The sequence below is a fragment of the Delphinapterus leucas genome, chromosome 14 (genome assembly GCF_059928025.1).
Source record: "Delphinapterus leucas isolate spDelLeu-1000000601 "Yukka" chromosome 14, BTC_Dleu_Yukka2, whole genome shotgun sequence".
In the NCBI taxonomy this organism is placed as follows: Eukaryota; Metazoa; Chordata; class Mammalia; order Artiodactyla; family Monodontidae; genus Delphinapterus; species Delphinapterus leucas.
This window is the reverse complement of record NC_143142.1, coordinates 26,707,199-26,730,117: the sequence shown is the minus strand read 5'-3', so window position 1 is coordinate 26,730,117 and position 22,919 is coordinate 26,707,199. Positions and strand designations below refer to the sequence as shown.

At 47.9% G+C, this 22,919-nt stretch overlaps 1 protein-coding gene across 2 annotated transcripts in view; it reads left to right on the top strand.

Annotated features, from left to right (window-relative positions):
- Positions 1-22,919, top strand: part of CLTCL1 (clathrin heavy chain like 1) — a 32,271-nt gene that overhangs the window by 7,386 nt on the left and 1,966 nt on the right. The window contains exon 3 of one of the 2 annotated variants that reach the window (XR_016387571.1): positions 26-244. The exons of the other annotated variant lie outside the window; for it this stretch is intronic. The gene's annotated coding sequence lies outside the window, so the exon portion shown is untranslated. Of the gene's footprint in view, positions 1-25; positions 245-22,919 lie in introns of those variants that run through there. 2 annotated transcript variants of the gene reach the window in all.

The window sequence follows — 22,919 nt, the reverse complement described above, 5'->3', positions numbered from 1 at the left end:
TGCGTTGCTTCTATTTTTTTTACAGAAAGAGGGTCTACTTGGTCATTTCAGTAGGTAGAGGGACATCTGGAAGTGAAGACCTTTCTGTTCAAAAAGAAATAGCTGAATAACTTTTATTTGAAATGATCTTTTGTCTGTTATCAGCTCTATTTCTTGTCACTATTTTTTTGAACATGTAGTGTAAGCATTGTAAACTGCTTTAAGTTTAATTGAAGTTATTAAACTTCCTGAACTCTTAATGATACTTTTGGCTCCTCTGCGTTTTCTGTTTTTACAGTATTGTCGAGAGACCCTGTCTAGTGTGCTGTTTGCTGCTTGGTGTGCTCCACGGGTCTCGCGATGCCCAGCCTGTTGGTCTCCTGGGCCCTTTAACATGTGGCTCTCCTGGGGTGTGGGCATGGGGGCAGAGAGAACACGGCATCTGCATGTTGTCCGTCCCTCCAGCCAGAGACCACCAGGAGCACCATGGAGGGTGGGCCTGGGTAGGAGGGTGTTAAGAAGAAGCTTTGATGGGATCTGGGCTTCCGTTGGGTGGTCTGGGGGACGGTCTAAGGAAGCCAGAGTTTGCTGTAGCTTGGACGCTGTCAGAGAGGGGAGTGATTCTCTGATTGGGCATCTCAGGAACCCTCCTACGGCGGTGGTGGGGTGCGGTGGGGGCAGACTGGAGAGCGTGAAGCTGGGATGGGTGAAGAGATAGCAGCCACTCATTTTTGCCAGGCGGGGGCTCTTTGTGTCTCAGGGGAGGCACAGTGACTTGGTTGTCATCTGTGCTTGGATCACGCCCTGAAGTGGCCTTCCCATCTCACTGCATCTCGGTCCCCGGGGGCTCTGTGAGTAGCTCCCATTCCGGGAGGGCAGCGTGGCCCGCCTCCAGCTGCCCGGCTGCCCCTCTTCTCTCCGTGTTCACATGAGCTGCTGCAGCTGGAACCACGTGCGGCACTGTTTTCTTTTTCTTTTTTTTTTTTTTTTTGCTGTTTTCTTTTGCACAAGGAAGCGTGAGGCGGTAGGACCAATGTGATGTCATTTTAAGGCTTTTCTCCTGTTCTTACTGCAACCCTGTGGCCACAGGAGGATCCTGGACCCTGTAGTACATGTTGCTGGCAAATGGAGGCAACACCAAAGTGAGCAAAGTTGTCTTTAAAAAAGTATTTTTTTAAATACAAGATAGCATTACACAGGTAACTGAATTACACTGTTACTGTTTCACAAGCCCGGGCTGTTCCATGGGGGCTGGTGTGAACTCGTGGGGGTGGGGGTCTGAGCCTGGAGGATCACGGGCGCCCATGTTGGCTGAGGGCTCGTGGGGGAACAGGGTTCTTTCTTGTTTTCGGCAACGCCACGCTGCATGCGGGATCTTAGTTCCCCGACTAGGGATCGAGCCCACGTCCCCTGCTGTGGAAGCACGGAGCCCTAACCACTAGACGGCCGGGGAAGTCCATCGGGCTCTTGTTTAAAAGCTCTGCTTTGCAGCCCGCTCCCACCTGGTTGAGAGTTCCTTCTGGAGCCGTCCGAGCAGACTCGCTCACCCTGGGCCCTTCAGACCGTCCACTGATGGATTCCTGGTGGATATTTTCAGAGATGCATTTTCACCCTTCACCCAAAGAGCCTGAAGTCGGGTAGAATCCCTCACTGCTGCTGTTTTCATGGAATATTAATACTCTGCCTGCGGGATCAGCAGACTTAGACCCCAAGCTAAGGGTGGTTTTTATATTTTTAAAGAGTTGTAAACACAAAACATGAATGTGTGACCGGGGTCTTCGTGCCCCTACAGTTTGTGATTTTGTATCACGGCCCAAGTGTGATATTCCTGCTGTTATTAGGAAACACTGTCCTCTGAGCATTTGCGTGTGCTTCTCTTCACAAATGTTACCTCTTTCCCTTCATTTTTAGAGGCACGTGGGGTGCAGGCTGCTGCCAGCCAAGCAGGTGGCCTGGCTCAGGTGGGCGCGCAGGGCAGTGGATGGCGCCCCCTCGTGGCGGGACCCCTTCACTGCCAGGACCTCAGTCCTGAGGTTGATTCCCAAAGGGGTGTTTGGTCCTTGTTTTGTTTTTTGTTGTGATGCTAGATAGTTTGTACTGCATGTAAAACAAGTTATTTTTAGCCAGTCTGAGGACAGCTTGACCAGGTTTCCAGCTGGAGGATGTTTCCCCTGAGCCTGGGCTGTTTGACCCCGGAAGGCAGCCCTATCCTGGAGTTGCACTTGCAGTCCAGCCTTTGTTTCTGTGTCTGACTACTTTATGCAGGTGGAATTTAAAGGCCATAAAATTCCTTTATTCTTTTTTTCTTTTTTTAAATGACTGCCACACCCTGGGCATCACACCACAGAAGTGATTTTTTTTAATTTATTTATTTACGTTAGTCTGTGTTGCGTCTTCGTTGCTGTGCGCGGGCTTTCTCTAGTTGCAGCGCACAGGCTTCTCATTGCAGTGGCTTCTCTCATTGTGGAGCACAGGTTCTAGGTGCACGGGCTTCAGTAGTTGTGGCACGTGGGCTCAGTAGTTGTGGCTCGCAGGCTCTAGAGCACAGGCTCAGTAGTTGTGGTGCACCGGCTTAGTTGCACCGTGGCATGTGGGATCTTCCTGGACCAGGGATCGAACCTGTGTCCCCTGGATTGGCAGGCAGATTCTTAACCACTGCGCCACCAGGGAAGTCCTTCAACATATTTTCTAACGTGAGTATAAATACTGACACGCTTTTACACTCTTCTGAGAAGGAGGTAATGCCTAGGAGGCTCTTGTCAATATTTAGAAGTTAACGTGGTTAATTACTACTCGAGACATTTTCTTTTTCCTCTTAATCAGATTAGCTGTAAGTAGTACATCTTAAAGTAATAGAAAGATACAGAATTAAGAGTGTAGAATTTGTCTTTCTAATTTTTAATTTATCTTTCTCTAATCTCCCTCACATTAAAAACTAGCTGGGAAGACGCTTCAGATCCTTAATATTGAGACGAAGAGTAAAGCGAAGTCTCAGACAATGGCGGAAAGGGGGATTTACGGAAATGGGTCTTTGCGAGCACCATTGCCCTGGTGACAGAGACCACAGTCTACCCCGGAGCATGAGGTGACTCTGAGCCCACCAAGATGTTGGATGGACACACCGGTCTCACGGGGCACTGGGCCATCCACTGCTGCACGGGTGAATACCCAGAGGGACTGCTCCTCTTGGCATCTCGGCCCAGGTGAGCTTTGGCTGCCTTCAGGGCCTGGCCTAACGGACCATCAAGGCCTAATATTTAAGTTGGTGTAGGTGTAAGGCAGGAGAAGTAGGCCCCGGACTGAAAGAAGTAGAGGTTACAAAGAAATCCAAACTTTGGATCATATAGGTATTTATTTATTTATTTAATACTTACTTATTTGGTTACACCGGGTCTTAGTTGTAGCAGGCGGGCTCCTTAGTTACAACTCCAGGGCTCCTTAGTTGCAGCTCATGGACTCCTTAGTTGTGGAATGCAAACTCTTAGTTGCAGCATGCACATGGGATCTAGTTCTCTGACCAGGGATGGAACCCGGGCCTCCTGCATTGGGAGCATGGAGTCTTATCCACTGCGCCACCAGGGAAGTCCCGGATCATATAAGTATTTAAATGCAACTTTGCCTCATCAGCTATTGTATCCCATCAGGTTACTAATATTAAATCTATAAATTATTTCTGGCACAGTTTTAAGAAGTGAATTGTTGAGGATTTTTGGTAGAACTACTTAGAACCTATAAGTTTATAGGATGAAGTTTGGGGGTCTCTATTTTAAGAGTTTTAGTGGAATGTTGCTAACCCATGTCCTTTTATAATGAAAACAGCAACTGTCTGCCACGGTTTCTTTTTTCATTCCTAATCCAGTCCTCAGGTATTAGACAACCGTAGGGTGTTTGGTCTTAGATTGTTATTAGCCAATCTGGGCCATTGATCGGTCTTCCATAGCCCAGTAGAGAAGGTGGGACTGCAGGATTCTAGTACTTAACCGACAGTCAGACATTTGAAGAGAGTGCTGCGGGGGTGTCAGATGATACCCTAAGTCAGGGAGGGCCCACAGTAGAGGGGGCCTTAAAGCTGCATTTTGCCAGCTGTAAAAGTTCACTTTGAGAGGAAAATGTGTGAAAAGGTATGGAACTGGAAGAGTGTTGCTCCTTCTGGGAGGTTGTGGTCCTCCACTATGACTGTACCTGTAGGGAGTATAAGAAGCAGCTAGCGGGCAAAGCAGGAGAGATGGGGGTGCTCTGTCCTGCAGGCAGTGGGGATTCTGCTGCAGTTTCTAAAGTGAGAGTCCCGTGACTCATCCTCCATCTCGCAGTGGGTGATGTTGAGATGGGCCACTGTGAGACTGGAGGCCGAGAGGCTAGTTGACGGGCAGATATCAGAATAAAGCCACGCAGCATGATGTGGGGCAGAGACGTGAAGGAGAGAGGTGAGGAGTGAACAGAGGTGGAAGGAATACTCCTCTCTACCTTGGGAGTCTCTGTGTGCTTCAGCTGGAGGTGGTGGTGTTGCAGATGAACAGGAGAGGCGAGACTTCAGATTTTAGAGGTGAAGTGGCTAGGACTTGGTGCTGGGCTGGGCGTCTGCTGTCGGGGAGAGGAGAGTGAGATGGTGGCCTGGCGTTTGCCTCAGAAGAGTTGGCGTACCTGGGGTCTAACCCTTCATCTGTGATGTACGGGCAAGTTTTTCTTCCTGGGTGACCTGGGGTTCTTTGATGTAATTTAAGGGATTTACTTAGAGTCACAGAACCTTCCAGTGAGAGGTCCTATAGCCTCAGTTATTTCTGGTTGTCGGGGCTGAGGGTGAAGCTGGAGTGGCAGTGTATTTGTGGGAAACCTCACATCACATCTGGGATAATGGACATTCCCATTGCTCCTACCCATGAAATGACATGATGCTGTCACCCATGTCAGGGATTGTTTGGGTCTGATTGCCAAGGCTTACGTGAAAGGAGTAATTTTATACCAGGACATTTTCTGTGGTGCATCATCTATTACCTTGAATTACTATCTACCCTTGGCTTCCCTCTGAAAGGATTTGGATGTTGCTGGCCCTTATGGTGGGCAGAGGGTGCAAAAAAATTAAAAAGCGGTTGTGGAATGAGATGTTCATGGGGGGCTTTCAAAAGCTTCAGCATATTTTGGGGAATCTAGAAGGCCTTGTGCATGCACAGGGCTGTGCACATGTCCAAGAGAGAATTGACAAGGCCCTGAGCTCTCACCTCTGGCTGACCTCAAGGCTATGCACAAGGAAGAAGCGTAGGCTGGAGGCCAAGGCAAAATTGGAAACTGCCTTCCAGGGCACTGAAGACATGTTTCAGCACACGCAGAGCCTCTCAGTAAAGGCTGAGATTCAAGGCATTTAAGGAATCTCTTTCAGCTCATTAACTGGCCACTAAGCTAATTGAGTAGAGACTTAACTGACCACATATGACAAATAACAGACTTTACAAAATTAGTTCAAGAAATCTGCTAAACCAACAAACAGCAGCAATAAGCTCAGGTAAGGCAGGGAGTGTCTGATTTCCAGAGTTGTCACATCATAGCATTTAAAATGTCTAGTTTTCAGGAAAAAAAATTACAAAATATGCAAAGAAGCAAAGCATATTCAGGGGGAAAAAAGCAGTCAATAGAAACTGTTCTGAGGAAGCCCAGACATTAGAGTTACTTTTTAAAAGACTTTAAATCAGGGGACTTCCCTGACGGTCCAGTGGTTAAGACTCCACACTCCCAATACAGGGGGCATGGATTCAATCCCTGGTTGGGGAACTAAGATCCCACATGCCACATGGCGTGGCCAAACAAACAAACAAAGACTAAATCAGCTATTTTAAATATGTTTAAATAACTAATGGAAACCATATCTAAAAAACTGAAGTATGAGACCAACGTCTCACCACATAGATCATTAGCAATAAAGAACTACGAAGTATTAAAAAAAAAAAAAAAAAGGAAAAGTCAAAGCCTCATAGATCTGTGGACCATCAAGTGGGCCAACAGACGTAATGGGAGTCCCAGACGGAAGAGAGAGAAAGGGGAAGAAAGAATATTTAAAGAAATAATGGCCAAAACGTGCCAAATTTGATTTTTAAAAAACCCACTCGTGTACATAACCAGGAGGCTCAAAGAAATCCACACCCAGACATATCACAGTTGAACCATCAAAAGGCAAAGAATCATGAAAGCAGCAAAAGAGAAGCAAACCAATCTTGTACAATGGTCTCAATAAGATGAACAACTGATTTCTCATCAGAAAGCATGGTGGGATGAGATATTCAGAGTGCTTTGAAAAAAAGACTGCCTAGTGGGAAGCAGCTGCATAGCACAGGGAGATCGGCTCGGTGCTTTGTGACCACCAAGAAGGGTGGGAGGGAGACACGAGGCAGGAGATATGGGGATATATGTATACGTATAGCTGATTCACTTTGCTATACAGCAGAAACTAACATAACATAGTAAAGCAATTATACTCCAATACAGATGTTAAAAAAAAAAAAAAGACTGTCAAGCAGAAATTCTGTATCCAGCAAATCTATCCTTCAAATATTGAAGGGGAAATTAAGGCATTCCCAGGTAAACAAAAACTGAGAGAACTTGTCTCTAACAGATCTGCTTTGTAGGAAATACTAAAGAGAATCCTTCAGGTGGAAATGAGAAGACACAAGTAAGAACTTGACCCACATGAAGAAATAAAGAGTCCTGATATATAAGTATCTAGATAGGTAAATGTACAAGACCATAAATGTAATTTTTGTTTATAACTCTTTTTCCTCCTGTCTGTGTTAAAAGACAACTACATTGAACAATAATTATAAATCTGTTTTGATACGTATATAAAGTATATAAAGATGTAATTTGTATGACAGGGAGGAGGCACAGAGCTATACAGGAGCAAAGGTTTTGTGTGCTGTTGAAATGATATTGGTATGAATCCAAATCAAATTATGAGGTTAATTGTAATACTAAGGCAACCACTAAGGAGATAACTAAAAATAGTAGAAGAAATAACAAGGTAATTGAAATGACACGTTGGAAAATACCTATTTAACACAAAAGAAGGCAGTAATGAAAGAATAAAGAAACAAAAAAGATGTAAGACATGAAGAAAACAAATAACAAAATGGCAGAAGTAAATCTTACCTTATTGATAGTTGTATTAAATGGATCAAACAGTCTGATAAAAAGGCAGAAATTGGCAAGTATTTTTTAAAACAACATGATCCAACTGTATGCTGTCTACAGGAGACAAACTTTAAATTCAAAGACACAATAGGGAGTTCCCTGGTGGCCTAGTGGTTAGGATTCCAGGCTTTCACTGCTGTGGCCCAGGTTCAATCCCTGGTTGGAGAAGTTCCCAAAAGCCACACGGTGTGGCCAAAAAAACAGAAACAAACAAACAAACAATAAATAAATAAATTCAAGGACACAATATATTGAAAGTAAAAGGATGGGAAAGATATACCATGCAAACTGTACTCCGAAGAGAGCTGGATTGGCCATATTAATATCAGATAAAATAGATATTAAAATAAAAATTACTACTAAAAACTTATACATGAATGTTCATAGCTGCACTGTTTATTCTAGCCAAAAAGTGGAAACAGTACAAATGTCCATCAGCTGCTAAATACATAAATAAAATGTATGTCCATACAATGGAATATTAATTTGATGGCAAAAGGAAATGAAGTACTGATGTATGCTATACCATGATTAACCTTGGACATATTAAGCAAAGGGAAAGATGTAGATTCCACTTAGATGAGATGTTCAGAATAGTTATCTATAGAGACAGAAAATAGGTGAGTACTTGCTTAGACTTGGGGTGGAGTGTGAAGGTTGGATGGAGATTGACAGCCAATGAGGTTCCTCTTAAGTGATGAAAGTGTTGAAAATTATATTATAACCATGGCTGCACAATACTGTGAGAAACTAAAAACTTGAATGGCGTGCTTTAAACAAATGAGTTCCATGGTGTGTGAGTTATATCTCAATAAAGTTGTTAATACCTTTGGGAATTATGCCTATTTACAGGGAGATCATCATGTTTGATAAAATGTTTTAAAGTAAAAGACTATAAATCACAGTGTCACTTGTTTATGCTTTGCTGACAGAATTAAAACCAACGATTAAAAAAATCCAAGCTAAACCTCTTTTACTCTCACGCCACTTCTGACACCAAAGGTGTTGGTTTTTCTACATCAGACAATTCTCCAGTTCTTTGTGGACAGCAACTGGGTGTCCAAGAATCCAACTGTGTTCTGACGCTAACACCCAGGGTTGGTGCATACTCCTGCCAGACTCCCCACCCCTTCAGACCCCAGTCTCAAGCTCCAGGCCACCTGTACCTACAGGCTGTCAATCAGGGGCTCCCACAGTCCCTCTTCAGGGTCAGTAATTTGCTACAATGGCTCATAGAACTCAGGAAGGCACTTATTATGAATGGTTTATTATGAGGGGTAAACTTCAGACCATCCATTTGTTCTCTGTAACAAATGGACATCCACGTGCAAAATAATGGAGTGGAGCCCCTACCTCACACCATATACAAAATTAACTCAAAGGATCAAAGACCTAAATTTAAGAGCTAAAACTATAAAAATCTTCAGAAGAAAATATGCATGACTTTGTGTTTGCCCATGGATTCTTAGGTGCAACACCAAAGACATGATCAACAAGAGAAAAAATAGATAAATTGGACTTTATCAGAACTAAAGTTTTGTGCATCAAAGGATATTGTCAAGAAAGTAAAAAGGCAACCTACAGAATGGAAGAAAGTATTTGCAAATCATGCATCTAATAAGAGTCTATTATCCAGAATAAACAGAGAGAGCTTACAACTCAGCCACAAAAAGATGTCCCAATTAAAAAATGGGCAAAAGATCCTCAACAAAATACTAGCAAACAGAATCCAACAGCACAGGGACTTCTCTGGTGGCACAGTGGTTAAGAATCTGCCTGCCAATGCAGGGGACACAGGTTTGAGCCCTGGTCCGGGAAGATCCCACATGCTGTGGAGCAACTAAGCCCGTGCACCACAACTACTGAGCCTGCGCTCTAGAGCCCATGAGCCACAACTACTCAGCCCATGTGCCACAACTACTGAAGCCTGTGTGCCTAGAGCCCATGCTCCGCAACAAGAGAAGCCACCGCAATGAGAAGCCCACGCACTGCAACAAAGTAGCCCCTGCTCGCCACAACTAGAGAAAGCCTGCGCACAGCAACAAAGACCCAATGCAGCAAAAAATAGATAAATAGATTTATTTATATTTAAGAGTAAATATATTTACTCTTATCAGATAAATAAATAAAATTTTTTTAAAAAAGAATCCAACAGGGCTTCCCTGGTGGTGCAGTGGTTGAGAGTCCACCTGCCGATGCAGGGGACATGGGTTCGTGCCCCGGTCTGGGAAGATCCCACATGCCGTGGAGTGGCTGGGCCCGTGAGCCATGGCCGCTGAGCCTGCACGTCCGGAGCCTGTGTTCTGCAATGGGAGAGGCCACAACAGTGAGAGGCCCGCGGACCGCAAAAATAAAAAATAAAAAAAACTACAATGAGGTATCACGTCACATCGGTCAGAATGGTCATCATCAAAAAATCTACAGACAATAAATGCTGGAGAGGGTGTGGAGAAAGGGAACCCTCTTGCACTGTTGGTGGGAATGTAAATTGATACAGCCACTATGGAGAACAGTATGGAGGTTCCTTAAAAAACTAAAAATAGAGCTACCATATGACCCAGCAATCCCACTACGGGGCATATACCCTGAGAAAATCATAATTCGAAAAGAGTCATGTACCACAGTGTTCATTGCAGCTGTATTTACAATAGCCAGGACATGGAAGCAACCTAAGTGTCCATCGATGTATTGATAAAGAAGATGTGGCATATATATACAATGGAATATTACTCAGCCGTAAAAAGGAAAGAAATTGAGTTATTTGTAGTGAGGTGGATGGACCTAGAGACTAAGTCAGAAAGAGAAAAACAAATACCGTATGCTAACACATATATACGGAATCTGAAGAAAAAAAAATGGTTCTGATGAACCTAGGGACAGGACAGGAATAAAGACACAGATGTAGAGTATGGACTTGAGGACATGGGGAGGGGGTAAGGTAAGCTGGGATGAAGTAAGAGAGTAGCACTGACATATATACACTACCAAATGTAAAATAGATAGCTAGTGGGAAACAGCCTCATAGCACAGGGAGATCAGCTCGGCACTTTGTGTCCACCTAGAGGGGTGGGATAGGGAGGGTGGGAGGGAGATGCAAGAGGGAGGAGATAAGGGGATATATGTATATGTATAGCTGATTCACTTTGTTATACAGAAGAAACTAACACACCATTGTAAAGCAATTATACTCCGATAAAGATGTAAAAAAATAGAATAAAATTTAAAAATAAAAATAAAAAATGAGCGAAAAGACTTGAATAGACATTTATCTAAAGAAGATATACAAATAGCCAATAAGCACATGAAAAGATGGTCAACATCACTAGTCACTAGCAAATTGCAAATCAAAGTCACAATGAACTACTTCTTAGGATTGTGGTAATTTTTTAAAAATGGAAAATAAGTATTTGTGGGGATATGGAATGATTGGAACTGTTGTTAAAAAAAATCAATAGTCAATCTAAGAAAGAAATGGAAACTTTTAGTCAAGCCAACCTGAGGATTATAACCCAGAGACAGTCTTTCAGAAAGGTCTGAGGACTGTTGCAAAGAGGAAAGGGGGGATGTGGATGGACAAAACAGAAACAGACTCACAGACTTAGAAAACAAATTTATGGTTACCAAAGGGGAAAGCGGGGAGGGATAATTTAGGAGTTTAGGATTAACAGATACACGCTACTATACATAAAATGGATAACCAACAAGGGCCTACTATATAGCACAGGGAACTCAATATTCTGTAATAACCTAAATGGGAAAAGAATCTGACAAAAAAAAAAAAAAAATATATATATATATATATATATGTATAGCCGAATCACTTTGCTGTACACCTGAAACTAACACAACATTGTAAATCAACTATACTCCAATATAAAAAAAAATTTTAATTTTTTAATAAAAATAAATAAAATAAAAATTAAAAAAGAGGAAAGAGGGGAGGCCAGTATATATGTGATTTTGGTGAAGGGATATGTGCAACCAAGCACCCAGCTTGGTAGAAGGTTATTGCTATTCTTGAGGAACACATTACCTTAGTTAATAGTTTTAGTGCTTTTCTAAGTATGGGAAGAGGCAATAAAAATTCATAAAAAATTTTCTCCTGAAAATATCTAAGTGTCTGAGGGCCAGTTCTGCCAGTTTTCCCAGAGCACAAAGTGCCTCATCCCGATCTTCACCCTGAATTCCTTTCAGGTAGGTCAGCGACTGCAGTGGTTAATGACTTGATTCTTGTAGAACTGGGTGGTGGGCAACATTCTCTCTGTTACAGTCCCTTTCCTTTCAGCCTTAATTTCAACCAAGGTTTGGGAGGCATTTCATGATGGATTTGTCCCATGGTGTTAAGAATGCTCGTTCCCAGGTCAGGTGAGGATATCCTTGATAGGCCCTTCAATGTGCTGTTACCAGACTAGACCCTGTTAACTAACAGTAGCCCAAGGCCTTTGGGCCGCCTGTCCTACTAGTCTGTTACTGCCCTGTTGTTGCTTCTTCCCACATCTAGAGCTACACTATTAAAATTCCTGATCTTACAGAACTATATATTTGGTCAGTTGTTTCAGGTCTTCTAGTCATCATTATTTTTATCAGAGGCTCAGTCACACATTTGGTCATGAAAGAAACAATAATCTTGGGCTTCCCTGGTGGTGCAGTGGTTAAGAATCCGCCTGACAGAAAAAAACAAATATCGTATATATTAACGCATATATGTGGACCTAGAAAAACGGTACAGATGAACCGGTTTGCAGGGCAGAAATAGAGACATAGATGTAGAGAACAAACGTATGGATACCAAGGGGGGAAGTGGCAGGGTGGGTGGTGATGGTGTGATGAGTTGGGAGATTGGGATGGACATATATACACTAATATGTATAAAATAGATAACTAATAAGAACCTGCTGTATAAAAAAATAAAATAAAATTCAAATATTAAAGAAAAAAAAAAAGAATCCGCCTGACAATGCAAGGGACACAGGTTCGAGCCCTGGTCCGGGAAGATCCCACATGCCGCAGAGCAGCTAAGCCCGTGTGCCACAACTACTGAGCCTGCATTCTAGAGCCCATGAGCCACAACTACTGAGCCCACGTGCCACAACTACTGAAGCCTGCATGCCTAGAGCCCGTGCTCTGCAACAAGAGAAGCCACTGCAGTGAGAAATCCATGCACTGCAACGAAGAGTAGCCCCCACTTGCCACAACTGGAGAAAGCCTGTGTGCAGCAACGAAGAGCCAACGCAGCCAAAAATAAATAAATAAATAAAATTTATTTAAAAAAAGAAAAGAAACAATAATCTAGTAAAATAGGCAGAAATATAGCTAGTGACATTAATAAGGTCATCAGTAAGTATTTAAGCTGAGAACTCCAGCCCAGTATCTCCCCAGGTCGTCTGACCAGTCTGTTCTGCACCAATCGCTGTCTTTAAGGGAAATGATACAGTGGCCTTGTCCATAAAGTCCACCAAAGACGTCTGCACCTACAAGGCCAGGGTTGGATCATCATGACCCCTTACAGAACTGAGAAAGGAATGTTACCTCCTAAGGAGTTACATGGCTGGCACCAGAAGGAGAAAAATTGATCTTTGTGGTTGAGCAGGTATTTCTGCCATTGGGGAGTCCGGGTCATGCTTAATGCAGATGCACAGTGCACAGCAGAGGGGAGGGAGGAGGCTCAAATGAGCAGAGAAAAAATTTTATTTAAATGTTGCTTGTCTTGCCTTAAAATATGAATTTTATTTCATCAGAAGCCTCGTACATTAATAGGCCTCCGTCCGCGCCCCCATTCTGTTCTTGTTGCCACCGCCCAGCTATAGCAAAGCTCACGCCTGCGGTGCACTAGACCCTCGTCACCTGGGCAGGAACAGCCCTTTGTTAGGTCCTCAGCCCCACCCACCCATCGAGGAGAACTTTCCTAAGCTCCCATTTACCTAAGGTGCCCTTAGGCTGGGATTCCAGGCCCCCCCATGTTGACCAGCAGGAGCCCCTGCTCTCGCTGCGTCAGCCCCACTTCCTGCCTGGTCTCCCTCCATTTGCCTGAATCTCTGGGGTTCCCCCTTCTCTCTGCCCAGCCGGACCCACTGTCCCCCAAGTTCACACCCGTTTCCTCCGCTTGCCTCCCTGACCCTTGTTTTGTGTCTCCGATCCGCCTCTGCTTGTGAGTTTCCGAGACTTTTTTAGTTCCGAGACTTTTTTAGCTGCGGCACCTCTCCACTCAATGAAAGGAACTTGAAGCTTTTCTGATGAGAGCAGGGGTAGCCTCTCATCCACTGTCCTTTCTCCGATTCTTGAAGAGTCTCACGTCCCCAGCACAGCCTTGAACAACTCAGGCCTTTGCCACGATAAACTGTCTTGTGGTTATGAGATCCTGTCTGCTGCCTGCCCTGGCAGCGTTTCCAAGAGAGCAGGGCGGTGGGGCTGGAAGAGTCTCCAAGATCCCAGTGGAGCCCAGAGACGGGGAGGGACCCAGCCAACGTGCTGGAACTGGCCGTCCCCAGGGGTACTGGCGCTGGGTCTTGCTGTTCTCTTGCTGTTCAGTGGGTCAGTGAGTGACGCGAGCCTCTGACAGAGACTGTCTTGTTCTATCAGACGCGGTGTTAACTTCAGCCTTTCAGAGCGTGGACCTCAGGCGTGTAGTTTGAGGGCTCACCTCCCTTTCCGCCCACCTGCAGGCCCCCTGCAGCTGAAACGAACTCTTCCCGCACCTCATCCGAGTCCCCCCGGCCTCTCCGCACCATCCCCACCATGGCCATGAGCACACACTGCTCCCCTCCAGCATGGAGCCCCTGCGATGGGGGCTGGAGAAGCAGGTGCTGTGCTCCCCAAGTCACCTCTCCCAACCGAGGTCTAAAGACATGGGGACTTCCCTGGTGGCACAGTGGTTAAGAATCCACCTGCCAATGCAGGGGACACAAGTTTAAGCCCTGGTCCGGGAAGATCCCACATGCTGCCGAGCAACTAAGCCCATGCGCCACAACTACTGAGCCTGCTCTCTAGAGCCCACGAGCTACAACTACTGAGCCTGTGTGCCACAGCTACTGAAGCCCGCACGTCTAGAGCCCGTGCTCCACAACAAGGAAGCCACCGTAGTGAGAAGCCCATGCACTGCAATGAAGAGTAGCCTCCGCTCGCCACAACTAGAGAAAGCTAGCCCTCGTGTTGTCACCGAGACTGGTACTCACAGCCGTGCCCCATCCCCCACCCCCACCCCACCCTGGGACTGTCCCCGCAGAGCCTCTGAGCAGTGCTTTGGGGGCGGCCGATGCTTCAGGTCTGCAGTGGAAGCTCACTACGGAAGGTCCCCTTAAGGGAAGCAGTTTCCTGAGCTGACCTTGGGTTGGGCACCCAGTGTCCACTCAGACGGTAGAAATTCATTTTTGCCCTCAAAACAGCCAGTGTGTATTTCAAATGCTGTGAGGGTTCAGGAAGTGACAGATGGCAGGATGGCGAGAAGGAATCTACCCCGGTGGGCACCCTCTATGCCACCGTCCCCCTCCCAGTCCGGTGCCCCCTGTGCTTACCTCCGTGCTGCCCCCTCCATCCCCCAGCGGTCCTATCGGATCATTAGAGACGCCTCGGGGAGGCCCCGTGTCTCAGAGCACCCGGAGTACAGGTGGCCTCTTACAGAGTGGGCTCCCCTGAAGCCGCTCACGTCCACAGCCGGGGCTGAACGTCAGCGGTCAGACCTCCTCAGAGCCAGCTGCTCTTTCTCTCCCACCTCCGACAAGCCCCAGAAACTTGGCCACGACAGCAGATCCCAAACTCACCAGACCTTCCCTTACAACCTGTCTTGCCCCCACCAGCCTCTACAGGTGGGGCCGGTCTTTCCATGCCCTCCTGAGCCTTCAGTCCAACCCTTCCCACTACCGCCGCCCCTCACTTGAACATGCCTGGGTCCTGCAGCCTGAGTCCCGCTCCTCCTGGGAAGCCGCCCTCCCGACTTCTCTTTGCCCGCGAGTCCCCAACAAGGGAGCGAACACATGTCAGGGCTGGTATGTCCCACGCGTGTTAGATTCTGGAAATCACGGTGAACAAACATTGGACCCTGTGGCAGGAAGGACCCCTTGGAGACATAGTGGGGAGTGGCGGGCAGGGCAGAAGCGGCCACATGGCAACCCGGGGCGGGGGGGGTTGGCAGCGTGCTTCCGCACCGCCTCACCAGTATTTGTCTTCACTTTAAAGTCTTGATTAAACAGATTATGGTGCGTTCAAAATCCTGCTGTCAAGATTTAACTGAAAGGTGTATTTTGTAGTCCAGAAAGGCTTCCAAGGCCTGTGGTATTGTGTTAGGGCTGTGTGTGTGTTTAAACTTGGAGATGCTGTTCAGTAAATTACAGAATGTGAAATTATATTTTAATGGAATCGTAAACCCTGAATGATTACAGGATGCCGGCATTAAGGGGCCTGAGGCGACCAGGATATTCTGTCCTGCTGTTGGCCGACCTCCTTTATAAATATTAGCACAAAAAGCACTGAAAGGTGGTCCTGACTCTGTGTCACCTCCCTGGGCACAGTACTTCGTGGACACGCAGGGACCTTTGTATTCTTGTGGTCCTTCCTGTGACTGACAGCCTCATACAGGCGTGGTTTTCTGTGCAGGCGAAAATAGCCTAGGTTTGTCCATGCAGCCGACTGAGGCACCCACAAATGTCACCAGAAAAACATAAAATGTAGGGTGAAACATACAAAGTGAATCAGTAAAATGTAGGGTGAAACATACAAAGTGAATCAGTGGGCTGGCAAGTAAGCAAAGAAGCCTGAGGTAAAAAACTCCGGGAAGGAAGAGGGACATGATTGACTTTTGCCCAACCCTGTTGAACTGAGCTGTGGCTCTCACTCGCTACAGGACGTAGCAGGCCGACAGGAGTGTCCTCGGTCAGTGCAAGAATGAGTAAGGCTGTTCCAGCCTTGCCTAGCCCTCTGTTGAGAGACTGGGCGAAAAGGAACAGAAAGAGCTCTTTGCAACCACGGTGCTAGATTAAGAGGACAAAACTGGGCCTGGCAAGCCAGCCCTCAGATGGTTGTAGCACAAATTCATGTATTAAAAAAACCTCAAGTAAGGAATTTAATTTTAAAACAATTTCCAATCTCTGCCAGAGACCAACACAAGTCCTCTTTTTTTAAAATAAATTTATTTATATATTTATTTTTGGCTGCATTGTGTCTTCGTTGTGGTGCGCGGGCTTCTCGTTATAGTGGCTTCTCGTTGCAGAGCACGGGCTCTAGGCATGCGGGCTTCAGTAGTTGTGGCACATGGGCTCAGTAGTTGTGGCTCGTGGGCTCTAGAGCGCAGGCTCAGTAGTTGTGGCGCACGGGTTTAGTTGCTCTGCGGCATGTGGGATCTTCCTGGACCAGGGCTCAAACCCGTGTCCCCTCCATTGGCAGGTGGATTCTTAACCACTGTGCCACCAGGGAAGCCCCACAAGTCCTCTTAAGGAGAACCTACCTTCAATCAAGGCTTCAAAGAATTCTGACAGATACCATTCCAAGAAAAACTGAGCTCGTCGTAAAAACACTGACAAAATGTGTAAGGAAATGAGGCCCCGTTAGTAAGAGCTAGACCTGCCCAGACAGACTGTGGGTACTGGGATTATCTGGCACAGAACAGAAAATTCCAAAAAAGATCAAGTAGACCTATATGGGAAAAGAATCTAAAAAAGATTGGATACATGTATGTGTATAACTGAATCACTTTGCTGTATAGCAGAAACTAACACAACATTGTAAATCAACTATACTCCAACAAAAATTAAAAAAAAAAAGATCAAGTAAGCTTTTAAAATTACTGAGTAACTTTTTGGTTTTTCTTTATAAACCACTTAATATATATTTACTTTAGTATATAAACTATTATGCAAGAAAAACAAAGTGGTTCATTAAGAGTTCAAACTTCTTCAGGACTTCCCTGGAGGTCCAGTGCTTAAGGCTCTGCACTTCCATTGCAGGGGGCACAGGTTCTATCCCTGGTTAGGGAACTTACGTCCTGCAAGCGTCATGGTGCAGCCTTAAAAAAAAAGACTTCAGACTTCTTAGACTACACTTGACTCTGGGCCTCCAGCACATGCGGCCCCTCTGGCTGAAACCGTTTCCTCAGGGAGTGGGAGGCCAGGTTCTCAGCTGGGTCTGAGGAGCAGACAAGACCAGACATGGCTGCTGGTGGGGGAGCCCCAGGGCTGGCGTCGGAGCTCAAGGCAGATGGTAGGCATCAGGATTCACCCCACGCCCCTGGTGTGAACTCGGCAGAGAATGGCTCTCCGCAAGGCCAGAGAGCCAGCACCGCCGAGGGAGCGAGGGAGGTGGGGCAGTAGCTGGGGTCTGCTGAGGCCATTCCCCAGGCGCAGCTCTGATGCGGCTGCTGAGGTGGGACACCAGGGCCTCGGAGCAGAGGACGTAGAAGCTGAAGCCACCAGGGAAGGAAGCTGGTGGGGAATCACAGCACAAGATCCCCGGTTGGCGGTTGCTAGTGGGAAGAAGGCTGGTCTGGTTGCAGCACAGAGCACACCTGCACCTCCCGTGGGAGCAGGTGGGCCATGAGGGTCACACACCAGGAGTGGGGCCAGGCTGGAGCCGCTCCTTCCTCCAGGGCTCTGCAGGCCCAGGCTGCTGTGTGATCAGCGAGATACTCACCTGCTTTGAAACAGAAAACACTGCTTCCACCTGGAAACTTCAGACCAACTCTGGGGGGCGTCCCATTTAAGAAGATCTCAGTAGACCTGATTGTCTATAAGTTGGAGACCCCTGTTAGGAGGAGGGGTTGTTTGAGGCCACCGAGTGCTGTACAACAATGTCCCCAACCACACCTGTTGTCAAACACAAGTTCATGTGCCTGACACACAGTGAGGCCAAACAAACTGAAACATGGGAGTTTAGATCAGAGAACTAATCACAGTTTATCACAGGATATTGAATATAGTTCCCTGTGCTATACAGTAGGACCTTGTTTTTTATGTATTTTATATATAGTAGTTTGTATCTGCTAATCCCAAGCTCCCAATCCATCCCTCCCCCAGGTAAGAGTTGTTTTGTTTGTTTGTTTTTGTTTTTTTATTTATTTTTGGCTGCGTTGGGTCTTTGTTGCTGCACGCGGGCTTTCTCTATTTGTGGCAAGTGGGGGCTACTCTTTGTTGTGGTGCGCAGGCTTCTCATTGCGGTGGCTTCTCTTGTGTGGAGCACAGGCTCTAGGCACATGGGCTCAGTAGCTGTGGCTCGCAGGCTCAGTAGTTGTGGCACATGGGCTTAGTTGCTCCATGGCATGTGGGATCTTCCCAGACCAGGGCTCAAACCTGTGTCCCCTGTATTGGCAGGCGAATTCTTAACCACTGCGCCACCAGGGAAGTCCTGGGTAAGAGTTTTTATAGGTAAAATTTGGGGGGAAGTCTGCAGGGTGTGTGACCTTCCTCTGATTGGTTGGTGGGGAGGTAACAGGGTGGCGTTCCCAGAATCTCAATCATCAGTCTTATGGTTCTAACCCGTCTGGGGTCCACTGCTTGTGCTCAGCCTGCAGTCACCATCCTCCACCTGGGTGGGGGCTTTAGTCCTTCCTTGCAGAAGCACTCAGAGGTATATGTCAGACTGTTATGTTCCTTCCATGAGGAGGAGCCGGGCCCCTGCCCCATGCTGCACTGTTGCTGCTTTCTGCATTCCCTCACTCCCTAATTAGTATCAATAATTGAATCTGCCCTTTGGAACTCAGGGAAGGTCTAGGAGGCTGAAGCCATTTTCCTACAAACAAGAAGCAGGGACACGGAAAGGCTTTTGTGCCTGGGAGGGCCCCACAGGGTCGTGCTCGTTTTCAGTTCCCCCTTTTCTTTGATACGTGTCAGTCTTGAGGGAACAGGTGTTGGACAAGAAAAGGGAATAACATTTTGGACAGAGAGGTTCATCATAAACTCGGCAGAGGGGACTTCCCTGGTGGTGCAGTAGTTAAGAATCCGCCTGCCAATGCAGGGGACACGGGTTCAATCCCTGGTCCGGGAAGATCCCACATGCCGTGGAGCAGCTAAGCCCGTGCACCACAACTGCTGAGGCTGTGCTCTAGAGCCCGTGAGCCACGACTACTGAAGCCTGCACGCCTAGAGCCTGTGCTCCACAGCAAGAGAAGCCACCGCAATGAGAAGCCCACGCAACACAACAAAGAGTAGCCCCTGCTCACCGCAACTAGAGAAAGCCTGCACGTGGCAACGAAGACCCAACGCAGCCCTAAATAAATAAATAAATAAACACTCCTTAAAAATAAATAAAATAAACTTGGCAGAGGAGCTGGGTTGTGGGGGAACTTGGTTTCATGCGCACCTGGCTTCCACCCTGGTCACCTCCACACCCTCAGCCTGCCTTGTCCTCTGGGATGACTAGGAGAACCCTGTAAGCAAAGGCCCAGGGGAGCTCCATGTTGGTTAATCAGCTCCAGAAATTGTCCTAATAGCATGGAATTATCAGTGTTATAAGTAGCATCCCAACTTAAAGTATTTTCTAAAATCGTATCACCTTATTGGCATAATCAGTGTCAGTTGGCGTTGTTGGTTTTCTGTGGTCGGTTGGCAGGAAGATTCTCGAAGCTCTCTGACAATATCAGAATCATCTGTGAGTGGGAAAAAGTTTGTAAAGATGTGCACATGGTTTAGCTTCAATGAATGTGTGAAGCATTGTTTAATAAAAAAGTAAAATGTCCAATCAGTAGCAAGGCGTTAATTAAACAGTATATATGTCATGACTCTACCTACCCTGCTGTCCAGAATGAACAGACAGAGCTACAGGAGAGGGTGTTTCCAGTTTCAGTGGTAAACAGCACAACCCCATCTGTATGTGTGAGTGTGCGGGTCCAGGGTTTGCTGGTGACACATCACACAGAAAACACGGGCCAAGATCACGCCCCAGGGTAGCAACCAGTCATCTCTGGGTGCTGATTACTTTTATCTGCGTTTTCTGCCTCTTGCACCAAGAAAACTTGTACTGCATGCCACAGGCGGGGAGGTGGGAAAGCTCCAAGATGGCTCTGCTGGCGGTGGTCCTCCCGGTCAGCCCTGGAGAGGCCTGCAGCCCAACGGCCTCGCCAGAGCCCTTTGGAGCAGAAGCCTCTTCTGCTCAAGAACAAGGGGCTCCAGACTCTTGCATCTTCCCATACATGGAAAAGCACTAAATTCCTTAACTTGAGATATCTGGTTTCCTTTAATTAACAGTAATCTTTTGATGTGCAGACTACCTGCCCTTTGTTGCAAAACTCCTATATATCCTGACTCCCCCATCTCCTCAGAGCAGTTCGCTCAGGGTTACTTGAGATGCTGCCTCCTGGGCTTGAAGTCCTAAAAATTTCCACTGAATAAAACAGAACTCTCAAAAAAAACCAAATAAAGAACAAGGGGCTCTTTCTTCACTTCCTGACATCGGCATCATGGGTGCCCACGGTACGTGCCGGGAGCACAAGTACGGTTAAGACAATCATCAGCGCCACCTGCACGGACAGCCCTGGGGACCCCATCAAACCCTCGGTGCACCCCAAACCCACCCCCGTCCCCTGAGCAGGCCTGGCAGGATCAGGGAGTCCTCCTCACCCCACTTCTCCAACACCCGCCTGGCCTGTGGGCCAGATGCGCCCCCACGTCCCCCCATCCCCAGCTTCGTGAAGCCCACCAGGTCTCCGCTTGTTCAGAATCCACCTGCGAAAGCCCTAGTGCTGGTGTTCCGGCGTTGGCGCTTAAGCACTGCAGACAAAGGGGCGGTTGTCACCCAGATGGTAGGCTGATGACCCCTCTGTAAATGAATCCCAACTGGCATATGAGACATCCTGGGCCCCATTGCCAGCTGGTATTTGGGGTTTTCCAAGTGCCCTCCCCTCTCTTGTGTCCTGGGACCTTCAAAAGCCCTATCAGTCCCCATGGGACCACCCTTGGGTGACTTGCTGAGACCAGTGGGCTGGTGGTGACAGAGCCATAGCCACACCCACGGGGCCTTAGGGACAGAGGCTGTGCAACGGTCCAGGAGGGGGACCCCGGGAGACCTTTGGAACGGTGGGGCCTTCGTGCTGGTGCTGTAGTTACACTTTGCTGCTGGGTGGTTCACTGGCGGATGCCGTGGTGTGCAGTGCCTGGGCCTCCCTTGGGCTGTGGTCACGGGGGTGGGATCGGTCAGGGCAGCCTGGAGATGTGACCCTGCTCAGCAGTGTTTCCCATGGAGCTTGAGCCCCAGCCCTGCCCCCCCACAACTGAGGGGCAGGAGCCTGGGGGGGCTTAATGAGTCCCAGGACTCGGGGACCTGTGAGCCTGTGAAGCTGCCTGCCACCAAGGTCCGGTGACACGAGATTTCCTATTGCGTAGAAGTTCTCGAAATGAATTGTAAAGCAAAGAGTGGAGGGTATTGAAGCAGCCCGGAGGCTGGCAAATAGAACACTCACCGTTCAGCAAATGTTTGAGCACCTCCTGTGTGCTGGGCATTATTCCAGGTAATGGTTATCAGTGGGCAAAACAGAAAAAACCCTATTCGGTTGAGTTCACATTCAGTGAGGTTGACAGGTGACAGACACAGTGTTTGAAGGGGGTGAGTTTTGGGGGTGGGGCAGGTGCGGGGGCCACGGTGCCAATGGAGCTTCACAGCAGGGCCATCAAGGCAGCTCAGTGAGAAGGTGGCCCTGAGCAGAGCCCAGAGGAATCCAGGGGCCTGGTCTTGGGGACATTTGAAGGGAGTGTCAGCGGCCAGGGCAGGTAAAGGCAGAAACGTGCCAGATGTTCAAAGAAGGGCCTTGGGGATAGGGGCGGGGGGCACAGGCTGTCGTCAGGCCTCAGGTCATACTCGCAGTGGGACCTGGGACCTGAGGTGAGGGGCCTGCTGCTGAGAACAGGCTTCAGGGGTGGGAGCCGGGAGCCCTCGGGTGGTGCTGACTCGAGTGAGAGGCCATCAGTGATCCTTCGGGGTGAGAGGGCGGCCATCCCCACGTGCACATGGATTGGGTGTGGAGTGACAGAAGCCAAGGATGACTGCTTTGGCACTTGAACATCAGAAACAGAGGGTTATCATCACTGATGGGGAAGACTAAAGCAGAGACGGCTGGAGGGCAGGACAGGAGCTTGTCTGGGACAAGCTGAGGGGGTTCAAGGGGGGCTGCTCAGGCAGTGGGGGGCCTGGCCGACTGGACAGTGCTGTGAGGCCGAGGGCCCGGACAAGAAGGCCAGGGCCCCTTCCCGAGTGGAAAACCGGGCCCTGGGCCTCTTGACTCATCCGGGAAGCTTGAGGGCCAACCCTCCTGGAACAACCCCCTGGGCTCTCCCAGGGGAGTCCATGGGCCCAGCTCAGACTGTCCGGCTCCTCTCCTCAGCCCTGGTCTCATGGAGGGAGGGGAGGGCTGTCTCTGCTTGGTCCCAGCTGGTCTGGTCTCTCCCAGATCTGAGTATGTGCCGGACATGTACGTGACTTTCTTCTCACCCAGGTGCTTGTTTGGAGTCCCAGACACACAGTTGCTCTTGTCTGGAGAACACAGTGTGACCACCCCGCAGCCCCATGGCTACGCCTCACCCTCTTTCCTCCCTGTCCATGTATCTGCACAGGCCTGTGAGCACTGCACGGGCAGCATCTGGGAATTCCTGGAGGAAGGGCGGGGGGCAGCTTGTCCTCAGATTGGCTGTTGCGGGGGGTGAGTCCCAGGTGTCAGTTGACTGGTCTCCTTAAGAGGGATGGGCAGCCTGGACTAGCTGAAAGCAGGAAGCACTGCCTTGTCTTGGCAGTGTCCCCATGTCCAGAAGAGGACTCAGCTGCACCCATGGACTGCTGTCACTGTCTACCACTCT